Source organism: Petaurus breviceps, unplaced genomic scaffold (assembly GCF_028583685.1).
Source record: "Petaurus breviceps papuanus isolate PSGF00001 unplaced genomic scaffold, PetGlider_PUasm1.0 126, whole genome shotgun sequence".
NCBI classification, from domain to species: Eukaryota; Metazoa; Chordata; class Mammalia; order Diprotodontia; family Petauridae; genus Petaurus; species Petaurus breviceps.
This window is the reverse complement of record NW_027185655.1, coordinates 49,560,049-49,575,838: the sequence shown is the minus strand read 5'-3', so window position 1 is coordinate 49,575,838 and position 15,790 is coordinate 49,560,049.

The window sequence follows — 15,790 nt, the reverse complement described above, 5'->3', positions numbered from 1 at the left end:
TATGCCAAATTCAAATTTAGGGCATTAATTCCATTATACTGACAATGATCTTAATGCATTGTGATTTGGCCACTTTCAAGATGTCTTGAGCAGTTTCTAATAGTTTTACATCTCTATGGCCTTCTGGGGGATAGCTGCCATGCTGGTAATATCAGGTGAGTCTTACTTAGAACTTTTCTCTAAGGATAATCTTTCTTGTCAGTACCTGGTTTTCTTAAGATAAAATATTACCAAAAGTTACTATGTTAGGCTTTTATTATGAAGAATTACTGCTACAGAAGTTGAATTATAAAATGATAGAGACCTTGAGATTGGGTCATATGTTCCCCTTTCCTCTTCTAGTTCTTACAAACTTCCTCTCTAAACCCTAAACATTGATGTCTCTCCACCAGGCTACCTCTTTGTCCACCATAACATTATAGCTATTTGTTTATGCATAATATCTTCCTACTAGATTATAACAGTCATTTGGTCAGGGAACATAATTCATCTAAATTTAATATTTCCCTCAGAATGTATAATATTTGTTTTTCTTCACAGTGAAGTCTTACCATGTGTGTGATAATTAATTAAATAAAAATTCAGAAACAAACTTCAGGGATGAAAATACTTTTACCTGTGTTAACTCTGAATTAAAAGTCAAAGGATAAGGTGGATAGGAAACTGGCCTTGAAGTCAGGAAGACCTGGTTTCAAGCCTGGTCTCAGACAAATAAGATCTCTCTGACCCCAGACAAATCATTTGCCTCTTTTTCCCAAGAGGAAACCTTATAAAGATATTATATTTTAGAGAAATTGCTGAACTCTACTGTTACAGTGATTTATTCATCCTCATATTCCTCATGGAATAGAAATGCCAAGTCTTGTCACTATCCAACACTTTATTTTCCCTAATTTTAGTGTTGTGGGTACCTGTTCAACCAAAATATTTTCAAAACACTCCTAACATATCATACATTATTACAGGACAAAAATTATCCTCCATTTTTATGATATAATTTCCATGCTTGATTGAACTATTCCTCAGAAAATAGACACCTAGTTGATCACTGATTCAAATTATGAAACCTATTTCAAATAAATTCAGTCAATATCTATAGCAAAAAGAATAGCTAGATCATTTGCTCCATTGATGTTCACTTCAGAAGCTAGGATCACTTCCATATCATAATAAAAAAGACATAAGATTGCAGTATAATGTTGAATTTATAATGGAAATAAAGTTGTATGATCAGCCAGAAAAATGTGCATCATAGCCTTATTAAAAATAATTACTTTATTGCAGCATAATCTTTCTCAGCATTCCTATTAAAGATAACAGTCAAGGCAAACAGGCATTATGCTTATTTATTTAAACTTATTTAAGTTTGCTGCTGTAGCCTGCAGAAGAGCTACAATAATATAATGGCAGTGTTACAAGAACTAAACATTTCACTGCTACCAAGTATGGAGAACAAGAAGGATTTTGCACTAATTCATTATGATTGCATGATGTTGAAATTTCTAAAATTTCCAATAAATAAATGCAAAAATACAGAAGGATATCTTATTCTCAGGTAATGTAAAAGAGAAAGAAGAATCCATCTATATTGTTCTGGTTACCAGAGAGAGAAATGATCCTTGGAAACAGATACAAAGATCTTTATATAAGATGATGAGAGGTTTTTTTTAAGGAAGATATTTGATGGGAGAGAAATGAGCTTCAACTCATCAAAGATGTTGGATATAAAAGAATATGATGTTGATGAAAAAGGATAATGAAAAGACAAAGACTATCAGGCAATCAGCATTAACTGTAGAAAAGTAATTTGGATGAAGTAGATTTTTGTACTCTAAGTATAATGAGGTGAACTCAAAAAGTGGCAACCAGAGGGATATCATCCTGGTGGAGTCAGAAAGATATGAAGAGAGACAATTGGTCATTTATTGCAAAAGTTATTGACTAACTAGAGAAAGTTCTGTTGTCTTCAGATCCATGTATCTGGAAAGTGATGGATAATCTCTCAACATCTGTTTTATTGAAAATACAATAAATATTCATTAAGCAATACTAAGTTTTAGGAACTATGCTAAGTGCAATAGAGAGAATTAATAAAAAGAAAGGCAATTTCTGTCCTCCATAGGGGGAAAAAACAAATAAAAAGAGAAAGCAAAGCAGGAGGGAGTGGAATCGCCAGAGCATACTTGCTGCAAGTGTATCTTGTTTTGTGGAGTTGCAAACAGGGAGATCAACATATGCAAAGTTGGGGGAGCTAAACTTCTAGCTTCTGCCCTCCATAGAGGGAGAAAATGAGAGGGGTTTGATACTTGACCATGCATTCCTCCAGTTAGAGGGAAGAGTAGACTAAGGAAGATGGTGTCAATCAAGGCTGAAGATTTAAGCAAGATGGTAAAGAAATGATGAGCTTATCCTAGGAGTGGCATCTTGTTTCCTGGAGTGGAATCTAAGTAGGCAAGCAGATTCAAATTGGAGGGGGTACATCATAGAATCACATCATTATCAGAATAATCACAGTCTAACAGCTTTCACAAGATATGATTCAACAAACTAATATTTTTAAGAGGAGGAAATGGGTAAAAGTTAGTAAGAACTGACATTAATTTTTATAATTTTCTATTAAAGTATAATCATTCTAAAACATTGACTACAAGTAGAAAGAACCTGCCAAACCAACATTCCCCCATCTTAACAAATACCCAATTTCATCATGAAGAAATGAAACATGGCAGAATTCCTGGACAATTACAATAGCCTTCTTGTTGATTTCCCTGTCTCATATCTTTCTACACTGCAATATATTTCAAAAACTTAGTTATTAAAGTTATCTTCCAAAAATGAAAGTCTGACCCCCATTGTAATCTCCCATTCAAAAAATATCAGTCACTCCCTCCCCCATGCTTGCTGGATCAAATATAAATTTGGGGGGGGGGTGTGACCTTAAAGTATTTTGTAATCTCTCCCCTTTATGCCTTTTCATTTTTCTATCATTTTATTTTCCTCTACAAACTCCATAATCTAATGACACCATTTTTTTGTTTATTTTGTTTTTGTTTTATACCAGCCAAGTTGTTGTGCAACTCTGCAAATTTACCTCAACTTTCCTCTATGCTTGAAATATTCTACCTCCAAAAAAATAGAAATACTCTATCTCCTCTTCTCTGCTTCTCTCTTTCTTTGACTTCCTTCATTTCACATATAAGTCCCAGTTTCTAGTGCCTTCCATCTGTGTTTATTTATGATTTCTGCTACATACACATTGGTTTTCCACAGCCATTTGCATGTAGCATACTATATTGTCTATTGAGCTCCTGTAATGGCAAGCAGAGAAGAAGTTCACACCTTGTTTCAGCTATTGAATTAACACCTAGTTTCAGTTCAAGTTTATTTTGAAGCTTGTATCAAGTCTGTTAAGAAACAGAAAATGTGGGAGCTGAGGGAAGATAGTGGCATAGAAGCAGGAAAACTCCCAGTACTCCCCCCCACAACCATCTCAAATACCTATAATAAATTACTTTAAACAGACTTTAGAGCTACAGAACCCACCAAGTGAAAGAGAGAAATAAACTTCTCACTGAAGGCAGCTCAGCAGGCAAAAAGGAAGGGTACATCACAGTGCACTGGGAGCAAAGCAAAGCCCTGCATGAGCCCACGGTCTTAGCCTCAGGGTGGCCCTGACCCTGGGGTAGACATCAGGAGAGTGAATCACCAGAAACTATGGTGGTTTCCTGGAATATCAACCCATAAATGCCAAAGAAAAAGTGAGAGTTCAGCGTGGACTTTGGGAACAAGGGGTCCAGGAGTGTAATCCGTCCTCAGCCCCCAGAAGGAGAAGCTGCTGAGGGGCAGCAGCTGCTGCCCCATGGCTGCTTCAAAGCTCCTGGTCTGCAGATTGTAGGGGGACCAAATGACCATTCTGAAGGGTAAACACTCTTGCTTTAACATGCTTGGAACTGGATCACTGTCTAGGGTGGAGGTCATGGGGTGTGTGATCAGGTTCCAAAGTTGGTGGAGACTTCAGAGAGGGCAGCCAATTATTAGCTTAGGCAGCTGAAAAAAACCCAGGAATTTGGGACAAAGCTCTGATCTCTGGAAGCAAAGTTCTACCATGGAAAAAAGCTTGAAAGTCAAATAATTGAGTGGGAAAATGAGCAAGCAAAGGAAGCCTAGCAAGCACAGCGATCCAAATTTGGATTCATTTTTTGGGGACAAAGAGGATCAAAGCATGGAAAAACTGCAAGACAATGAAGTCAGAACTCCTGCACCAAATGCTTCCAAGAAAACTGCTTACAAGTTATAGAGGAGCTTAAGAAGGATTTTGAAAACCAAATAAGAGAAGTGAAGGAAAAATTGGCCAGAGAAATGAAAACTATGCAAGAAAACCATGAAAACAGAGTCAAGAACCTTACTAAAGATAATAGCACCTTAAAAATAGATTGTCAAATGGCAAAAGGGGCTCAAAATGCAAATGAGGAAAAGAATGCCTTAAAAAGTCAAACGTGTCAGATAGGAAAAGAATCTGAAAAGCTCCCTGAAGAGAATAATTACTTCAGAATTACATTGGAGGAAATGAAAGCCAGTGACTTTATGAGAAATCAAGATACAATTAACCATGATTCAAACAAATAAAAAAATAGAGGCAATGTGAAATATCTCATTGGAAAAACCACTGACCTAGATAATAGATCCAGGAGAAATAATTTAAAAATTATTGGACTACCTGGAAGCCATAATAAGAAAAAGGAACCTAGAAATCATCCTTCAAGAAATTCTAGATGAAAATGTCCCTAATATTCTAGAACCAGAGGGCAAAACAGAGATTAAAAGAATCCACCAATCACCACTTTAAAAAGATCTCAAAAAGAAAAGTTCTAGGAATATTATAGCCAGGTTCCAGAGTTCTCAGGTCAAGGAGAAAATGTTACAAGCAGCCAAGAAGAAACAATTAGACCATTGTGGAAACACAATCAGGATAACACAAAATCTGGCAGCTTCTACATTGAGAGACTGAAGGGCTTGGAATATGATATTCCAGAGATCAAAGGAGCTGGGATTAAAACCAAGAATCACCTACACATCCAAAATGAGTATCATGTTTCAAGGGAAAATATGATCATGCAATTAAATAGAGGACTTTCAAGCATTCTTTATGAAAAAAAAGTTTAATAGAAAACTGTACTTTCAGGAACAAAAAGCAATAGAAGCATGACAACAGAAACAGGGAAAATAAAGCATACAAAAATTATTAATTTTGAACCATTTACATTCCTACATGGAAAAAACAATAATTGTAACTTACTGAAACTTTTCTTAGTATGAGAATAGTTGAAAGGAATATCAATGTGTATACACACAAACACATATATTTATACATGTATGTACACACATACATATATATGTATATATATGAGGGTATATGGGCATATGAATACATATGTGAATATGTGTATATATGTGTACAGCTATACATAGACTGAGTGCACAGGACCAATTTAATAGGAAGGTATGATATATGTATGTGTTCCATCTTGCCCTACTGGAAAGTCAGAGGGTGATGGGGGAGGATATAGGGGAGTGCAGATTGGGGTAGGGGGTATACAGTGGGATCACTGTTTTGGAGTGGTGGGTAGAGGAAAGATGGGAAGAATATTTGTAACTCAAAATCTTGTGGAAATGAATGATCTCTTCAATATGGAATGGTAACTGGTCAAAGAACTAAACAAGGAGCTGGACAATGAACTGGGAGCTGCCTGCCTTTCAACCCAGGTGTCAGCTGGAGCTGGGACAATAGAAGAGGTACCATAGAAGTTGAGAGTCAGCCTCAAGTCAAGCTGAAGAAGATTTTACTTGAATACTGTGTACTGAATGAGAAGATTATGATTTACTGTGACCTAGGAGTGGAGAACTTTGACTTTTGTATTTTATGAATTAAGGATTTTGTGATTGACTAAAAGAATATACTTTGTATAAAACTATGTGACCACTTTGTGAAAACTATGTGGCTATTTTAGTGAGTGTTGTATTTTTATTTTCTGTGATAACTTGTGATATTATGAATACTGTACCTTGACTTTCTATGATTTTTTCTCTTGTTATTGAATAGAGAGTTCAATATACCATGTAATCAGACTCTTGAAAAGTGTTTATAGCAGCAGTCCTGTGGAAAGCTGTTCATGCTTGGCTTTACAGCTCCTTGAAGGGAGAAATTATTTTTCCTTTCTTTGTAACCCCAGCATTTAGCTCAGTGCCTATCACATAATCACCACTTAATAAATACTTTTGACTTGACTCAATTTCAATATGTTTGTAGCACAAACTCATTTGTGCAACAGTAAAGAAGAGGAGAGTATAATATTTTAAGCAGTATCATCTCATAGAATTATTTTTAAAGCCCTTGGAACAAGTCTGGAGGAACTAAGTTCTGCGACTCAGCAAAGGCCAGTTATTCCACGATAGTAGAAACTGGAACACAGGCAACAAAGAGACCAAAAAAAATTGAAGTGATTCAAAAAATGTTTCTATGATGATTTATTTTCTCCATCAGTGAAAATGGAACCATCACTTCCTTACCCAATGTGCTATTTGAAGAAATAGCATCAGCATTAAAAGAAATTTAATCTGGAAGAAAGCTGTTTTTTTCAAGATACCTTACAAAGGGAATGGGAAGAAAAGAATGTTTTAAAGAAATTGTAATGCAATATCATTAACTGAAAAACAATTGAAAGTATTTTAATATCTATTAACCCACATACCTACTTTCTAATCTTTCTAAAATATTTATCAACATGAACTATATACATTTATTTTCACAAAAACACATAGGAGGCACTGGAATTTTTGGAGTCCAGCCTCTAACAGGTTCACTCTTGATATGGGCAGACAGGAAGGATAGGAAGACCACTTTAGAGGGATTAATAATTTTATTTTTTTCTAGTCTACTCATTTTACAAGGTGTTGCTGATAATGGGAGTAGCAGCTCCTACAGCATTCCTTCATCACCTCACCCTTTCTCACAAGGGCAGGTGAGAAAATAGTAGAAGCTACAACTGCTACAGGATCCCCTAAGCTTAAATGGGCACTAGTTGAGGCAAACACAGATTCCCCCCAAGGCTTGATGGGGGCTGACCAAGGCAAACACAGCATTGCATTGTCATATCCCCCCATGGGTTCCCCACTCACTTACCAGTACACATTTGCTTTATAGGGAATCAAAGAAGGCATATTGCCAGCGATAGCCATGCAGGTTAATTTTAGCAATATGAAGTGCAAGTCTAGCAAGTATTACATTATATGACTCCATATCTCACTGAGGAGTCTCATTAGGACTGCATATCACTATGATTCTAGGAACTACTAGCTATGATTCTTAGAGCTATGTTGGGAGTTATTATTTAGCCTTGAAACTAGAGATTGCCATGACCATGGATCCTGAAAAATTAATCTCTAAGAAAGAATAACAAAATCCTCTTCATATACGTATATTAAAGTACTTTTTGACAAAAACATGAAGATGGAGCAAACAGATCATTTTACACATCTTTATAGTCATAAAATTGATTAAAAATTACAGAGAATGCAACTATTCAGGAGGAAAAGTGAAAGACTGTCTTAGGATGGCAGCCATGCGAGCGGAAAGAAGAGGGAAGGCATAAGGAATTTTGGGGAAGTAGAACTGATAGGAATTGGGAAATCATTTGATCTGGTTGGAAGGAGTTTAGGGTCAGATAATACTGTTTTATAAGCCCATGGGTTTATAGATAGAAAGAACATTTGGTTTTGTTTCATTATTTTTTATATATTGGGGAAAGGGATATATTTAGATGAAACCAAAAGGATGCAGCAGATATGGCAATATTAAATTTGATAGAAGAAGAGTTAATGTTCCAAGCTCTTAGAAGAGACATGAGAGAATAACATTAAGTGAACAAATAGATGTATTAATATTAGCAAGATTCAGAGCTATTTTATTCTTCTGTACTACAGTAGAGAAGAGAATGGGTCAAAAAGAAACACTTTTACAGTTTAAAGTAGGGTTCATAGATCCCAGAACAGTTGGCCTGAATATTCTCCCTTTCAGGGCACAGGGATAATCTACTAAGTGAATTGATTGTGGGTGACACTGTAGAATTAAAGAGATAGAAAAAAAAGTTGTGAAACATCCATTGTACATAGCATGATGTGGTCAATATGAGGAAAATTAAGTTATTCATATTAGTGAAGATATCATTGGTTTATTGTTGCTTTGGCCTATAACTGAGATTTTATAAATTGAAAGAAAAAAAACTCCTGGATAGGAAATTCCCTCTACCAATGCATATGATCAATTTTCTGCAATTTATAACCATAGGGAGTTGTCTGGATCCTTGAGAAGCTCAGTGACCTGCTTGGGTTAAATCATTAGTATGGCACTTCTTGAACATGGTATTATAGACTGTACTTGAAAGCAACATGTATTGTTTGTCTTCTTTTTAACCCTGGGTCAATTCTGCACATATACTGCATCTCTCCATTGAGATTAGGTAATACCAATTTGCAGTGAACCCAGTTTTCTCTTATAAGCATTCTTCACATAACTATTTCTTTAAAGCATTAAGTTTCTTCAGTTCCTAGATTTTCTTTCTCAAAAGTAGTACATTGTCCTGGAGTTTCTTCATGCAGATCTGAGCAGCCTCTTCAGTGGAAGAAAGGGTGTGGGTCATGTGTTCCTGAGCTTTAGTACAGGCTCTACAGAGGGATGTCTGGTTTGTTTTACAGAAAACTTGAATTGCTGGTGCTGACACATGGGTTTTTCAAGTTCTGGGAGGTGAGCTGATTGTAGACAGTAGCCAGCTTTGATTGGTGGACATTGAGATGAGGGAAATTCTTGGAGATGTTCATGAATTTAGGACAAGAGAAATGTATGATCCCAGCTTCTTTGCCCCTGATCAAACAAAGCTGGCAAAAGTTGTGCCCATAGTTCAGGACAACAGGCTTTGTGAAAAATTTCAGAAAGATGTGGTATGCAATCTCATGCTAGAAACTTTGGACCAGTGTGACAGTATCCATATTCTTTTTCTTGAGAGTTTTCTACAGCCTGGACCCCCATGACTTAGAGCCAAGGATTCTCCTTGGGAAGTGGTTCCTTCCTCTGGAAGTCCTTCCATGGTTCAGGGTTTGCTTCACTACCTCAAATAAAGTAGCTCAGAATATCTTCTTATCAACACCACTCTTCATAGAAGTCTTTTTTTTTTTTGCTGGAGACCCCTTTACACATAAGCCAAGTGCAGCTGATTTTTCAAAAATAAAATAATTGATATACTTGTAAATTTATAAACCTAAAAAAAGTATTGTGTTGCCAAATAAATATATAGTAACAAAAATACTTATTCTTGAACTTATCCTACTTTGAAAAGTATGCAAATTCATCTCTGCAGGATTTCAGGAGGGAAAATCATAAACACAGCTGAACTATTATTTTGTTCTAGCTACAATTTGTGACAATGAACTTTAAGATTTATGCCCTTCAAAATACAAGAATATAATACTAATTCAATGTTTTCAGTATTTATAGTTTTGCTGAATGAATAGTGAATTTAGGTATGGATAAATGACTGACAGAAGATTTGAGGCATTCAAGGTCTTGCTGTTGTAAAAAATGCAGTTTCATGAAGTTATAAGATTAAACATAATCACAGCAGTTTTCACAAAGGAAACTAAATGATTTCATTTCTATCATGTAAAGTTCAGAGTGCTATAGAATCATTGCATTTTCCACAGTGGTTATTTACATCTTACAGTATCGTCAAGACTGGTACCCACTCAGATTGCAAGCAGAATTATAATTCCACATTATTAAGCAATAAAAACAAAATGTCATTCAAGCTTAGGACAACTTTCATTTAGAGGCAAAGACTATATTATTGCAGGCAATATGGGATTGCAATAAATCTTTGGTGGGTTTGTTGGAGTGGATATTGCATGAATAGTGATGGCAAAAGGAAAAAGGATTGCTTAATCAGATCATGCTAGGCAAGTGCCGGATATTTTAGCCAGAATAACTCCTCACATCAAATATAGAGCTGATGGAGAGAAAGTGTTTTCATTTCACAAAGTATACGTATCTTGAGGTCCATTCAAAACCTATTCTTACAAAATTTGATGTTTGGGAACAGAGGCAATAATCTCGATCAGAGAGGCAATAAAATTGACCTTTAAGAGAAAAGTCATTATTCAGGGGCTCCATTATCTAGATTGTCTGTCTTGTGTGATTGTATTTAGTATCTCTCCACTTTACTATGACTGGACTAGGAAATAATAGAGCTGAGGGGAACTCAGGTACAAAGAAATACTATAAGCATGACCTTATCTGGAATGACAATTTAGCTATGTTTTTAATAACATAAACTTTAATTGGATTATTTTGCATAATTAAAAAGGCCTGAATCATTTTAACTTAATGAAAAATGTTCTTAGAGACACCAACACAAATAAGAATCTTTCTCAGTTTTGCACTAATTGTAAAATACATACTAAGCAGGTAATTAAAGGTGATTTCCATGATTTTTGGAAATTTAGAGATATTTAAAGGAAAATGAAATAGAATAAAGCACTGAAGTTTTGAAAACCTTATAGATCATAGAGTTTAGTCCCTAAGTAAAAAAAAGGCAGAAAATCAATAAGTATTTATTAAGTCCTTTTGTGCACAAAGTACTGTGCTAAGTGATAGGTATAAAAATATAAGGAGAAAGAAAGGCAGTCTTGGGTGTAAGGAACTTCTATATTTGGGGAAACAACACATAAAAGTAGATTAAAAGCTACAAGGGGGTATGAGATTGCATACATGAAATTCAGAAAGTACAAAGCAAAACAAACAATTCAAAACTGAGCTGGAAGTGAATGAAGGTTGTCTGGCCTGGATCATTCCCCAAAATGGAGACCGTGGGAGGAATTTGTCCACGGCAGAAGGGGACTAGGATGCTGGAGGCATATTCTTGGGTGAGGTCATAGGGACAGAAGGATATGGAGGGTTTAACAGGCCCTAGATTCTGAGAGAATTTTGAGGATGAAACAATATTTGCATGATAGCCAAATTGAAAAAAAAGAAACTGAGGCTCAGAGTAATTTATTTGCCTAGAGTCACAAAATTGGTAAGAAGCTTGAAGGTCTTGAAACTAGTTTTTCTGATTCTAATTCATGGACTTATTTTTTCCCCACACCATTCCCTGCTCAAGGATTTTATACTCCTATTCTGACCAGTCAAGATCAGTAAACAGAGATTCATTATTGCTAGGTGATGAAGTATTTGTCTGTATTAATCTATTAAACCTATGAATTGATTCTGTGTCTGTATGAATTTTCCCCTCTGGGAGACAAGCCAAATCTGTCCATCTAAGATAAGGTCTCAATAAGTGTGACAATATAAGAGTTTATCTCAAAATTTTGGCAGATGGAATGATGACAATGTGAAGGTAGGGGACAGACTGAGTTGCATTGGGGAAATATTTCATATTTTTAAAATATATTCTATCAATAATATACATCTATACATTAGAAATTGTTAAAGTTTTTTGAAGAATTAAGATGTTTTGTGACTCAAAGGCTAATTGAGAACCATAGATTAGGTATGGCCAGGTTGCAGCATATTGACAATGAAGAATTGTGCAACATGTGTGACATACAAAACACACACACAATCACTACAGAGTACCATAGTAAAACTATATTGAGAGTCGGAGAAGCTTGAAATCAATTTCCCACTCTCACTTATTCATACCTGGGTGACCTTATACAAGTCATTTAAATGATCTAGTTCTTTTTTTCTGCATCTATAAAATAAGGAGGTTAAGTTTGGATAGATGTATTAGCCTTTCCCAAAACCTATGGCCCTATTTAACTATCAGTTGGTACTGTGAGAAATGGGTACATTGGTTTTGCTAGGGAAACCCAAAGTCAATGTACTCCCTCTCTCCCTCCCACCCTCAGAAATTCAATCACTCCCAGGTTGTAGCCCTTCTACCCAGACTACTTTTTGGTCTTCCTAAGTAACCTCTCACTTGGTCCCTGCCTCTTCTCTGCCCCTTACAGCAGAGGACAGACCTTACCCCCTCTATGACACATGGATCTAAGTCATTGAAAACAACATATTCTAGCAGTAAGCCATTATGTGTCTAATGGTGTATTTTTCTCTTCTGTTTGTGACCTTTTGATATTTTTTTCAATAATATAAAAATCATTAACTTTCCTTCCATTCAGCTCAATTCCCAATAAGGTAAAAGATAACACAGCATTTTCAACAGAGGGTCACACCTCTGACATTAATAATTCTCTGCTTTTCAGCTTTTCAATACTTCCTTCCTCTGCAACCTTTCTATGTGTAATTAATGAACAGACATGAGTCATGGAGCATTTATGACTGATTATAATTTCTACAAGATAAAATCAGGAATTAGCTAAAAGAAAAAGGGAATATATGTAGGAAATACCTGCCAGAGGCAGTGCAGTAAATGGAGGGATTGTCTTGGGTTCCTCACCATTCTCCTCCAATTACCTTGAAACAATAACTCTAAATAAATTCTAGAGTATCAGAACCCACAAAAAGACAGAGTGAAACAATGTTCTAGCCCAAGACAGCTTAGAAGGTTGTCAGGAAAAATTCTGTTGCACTAGGTCGGGAGAGAAGCCCAGTCCAGTGTAGTCTGTGCCAGTGCAGAACGGGCACACGAAATCCAGGATCAGTCCTTGGAGAGACTGAATCACTGGCAGCAGTAGCAGTTTCCAAACCTCTCAGCTCACAGGTGACAAAGACTATTTAGAATGTCAGCATGAAAGCTCAATCTCACCTGGGTGAGAGTGGAGCACAGTCCAGTGCAGGCTGTGGTAGAACAGACTCAGTACCAGAAGAACAGGAGCAAGGCTTGGCAGTCACTGAATCAGCAATGGCAGTGTCTGGTCCTGGAGCTCTCAACCCACAGATGGTAAAGTTATTGAACCGCTGGTCAAAGGAAATTACATGTGGAAATATGCTTAATATGCTTGTACATGTACATCCCAGAGCTCCAGAGGTCATGGAGAGAATATTTCACGCAGTCAGATAGAAACAATTATAGTATCGTGTAGCCATAGTCAGGATAATACAGGATTTGGTGACTTCTACTTTGAAGGATCAGAATCCTTGGTGTATAATATTCTGGCAGACAAAGGAGCTGGGATTACAATCAGGAATCACCTATCCATCAGAAAGAACTCAGTAGAATCCTTGGGGCGGGGGGAACAGATATTCAATGAAATAAAGTACTTTCAGGTATTCTTGATGAAAAGAGAATATGACTTTCAAATGCAAGACTCAAGAGAAGCATAAAAGGGTAAACAGGAAAGGTAAACCATAAGGGATTTAATAAAGTTGAACTGTTTGCATTCCTACATGGGAAATGATGTTTGTAACTGATAAGAACTTTCTCATTATTTGGGTAATTTGGAGGAGTATAAAGATGTATGTATATATATATATATATATATTTACACTTCTATATCTATCTAGGTAGAAGATCTATGTAGATAGGTGTGAGCTGAATACTCTCATCAGAGTTGGCTTGAAGAAGGAATAATATGCACCCACAACTATCTAATAGAAATCTATCAACAGGAAAGTAGGAGGGGAAGGATTATGATATGGGGCAGTTAGAAGGAGCGCACTGTTGGGGAGTGGAGAGTCATAAGAAAAAGACTTTTGAAGAGGGACATGGTGAAAGGAGAGAGAGAGACAGAGAGAGAGACAGAAACAGAGATAGACAGACACAGAGAGGGACAGAGAGAGAGACAGAGAGACAGAGAAAAGGAGAAAAGTGGGGGTAGGATGGAGGGAAATATATTTAGCAATAGGTACTGTGAAAAAAATTGAAGTACATTTCTCTGATAAAGTTCTCATTTCTCAAACATATGAAAAACTGAGTCAAATTGATAAAAATAAGAGCCATTATCCAATGAATAAATCATAAAAATATATAAAAAGTTTTCAAATGAAGTCATCAAAGCTATCCATGTTTATATGGGGAACAATTCTCTAATCGTTATTGAATGGAGAAATGCAAAGTAAAACAATTCCGAGGTATTGCCTCATAACTATTAGATTGGCTAACAGGATAGAAAAGGAAAATGTCGAATGTTTGAAGGGATATGGGAAAAGTGTACCATTAATGTGCTGTGGCTGGAATTGTGAACTATTCAACCAATCTGTAGAACAATTTACAAATATGTCCAAAGGATTGTAAAATCATGCATACGTTTTGAACTAGCAGTACCACTAAAAGACATAAATATTTATAGAAGTTCTTTTCTTAGGGAAAAGAATTGGAAATTGAGGAGATGGACATCAATTGGGGAATGGTTGAACAAATTGTTTTATGTGATTATGATGGAATATTATTGTGCTCTAAAAAATAATTAGCAGGATACTTTCAAAAAAACCTGGACTTATATGAGCAGATACAAAGTGAAATGAACTGTCTACATCGTAACAGCAATATTATGCAATGATCAGATGTGAATGACATGGCTATACTCAGCAATACAATGATCCAAAAAAAAATTCTGAAGGACCTATGATGAAAAATGCTATCCCTGCCGAGAGACAGAACTGACAATGTCTGAATACATATTAAAACATACTTTTTATATTTTATTTTTCTTGATGTTTTTATTTTAGCCTATGTATTTATGACTATTATGGAAATATTTTGCATGTCTACACATATAAAACCTAAATCAAATTGCTTTCTTTTGCAATGTGGTGGGGGTGTGGCAAGGGAGGGAGAGAATTTGTAACTCAAAATTTAAAAAATGAAAAAAATGAAAAAATTGTTTTTACATGTAACTGTGGAAAAATACAATTCTAAATAAATTTAAGAAGATGAATGATGAGCAAGCAAATTTCAGAAAAAACCTTGGAGAGACTTACATGAACCAATGCTGAAGGAAGTGAGCAGAACCAGGAGAATGTTGTACACAGTAAGAGTTACATTGAGCAATGATTAACCTTAAGAGACTTAAACTCTTCTCAGCAATACAATGATCCAAGACAATTCAAAAAGATTTTTCAATGAAAAATTCATTCCACATCCCTAGGAAGAATTATGGAGTCTAAATTCAAATCAAAGCATACAATTTTCATTTTTATTCCTTTCTTGTGGTTTTTCCCTTTTGTGCTGATTCTTCATTCACAGCATGACTAATATGGAAACATATTTCAAATGGTCGTACATGTATCACCTATATCAGATTGCTTGCTCTCTTTGGGGGGAAGAGAAGGAGGGAGAAAAATTTGGAACTCAAAATCTTACAGAAATGAATGTTGAATACTATCTTAAATATAACTGGATAAAAATAAAATGCCATTAAAAAAGGAAAGGAAAAAAGAAAGGAAGGAAGGAAGGAAGGAAGGAAGGAAGGAAGGAAGGAAGGAAGGAAGGAAGGAAGGAAGGAAGGAAGGAAGGAAGGAAGGAAGGAAGGAAGGAAGGGAGGGAGGAAGGAAGAAACAAAGAAACTGCCTTCCTGTTTCCTGCATGGGAATTCAGGAGAATGTGGAGTTAAAACTTTGACAATCGTTTGATGATCTCAAGGAGCTAGAAGAGTCAGCGGCTTCAGTTTATGCCCCAAAGAAATGCCTTATTATGTTTGTTTCCTTGTTTGTTTCAAGATAAGCAGATGTTATGTTTGCTGGAGCGAGGTCTACAACATATACAACCTAGCCCCTAAACTCACATTGTAAAATACCTTTAGACAGTTTCTCTCTCTCTCTCTCTCTCTCTCTCTCTCTCTC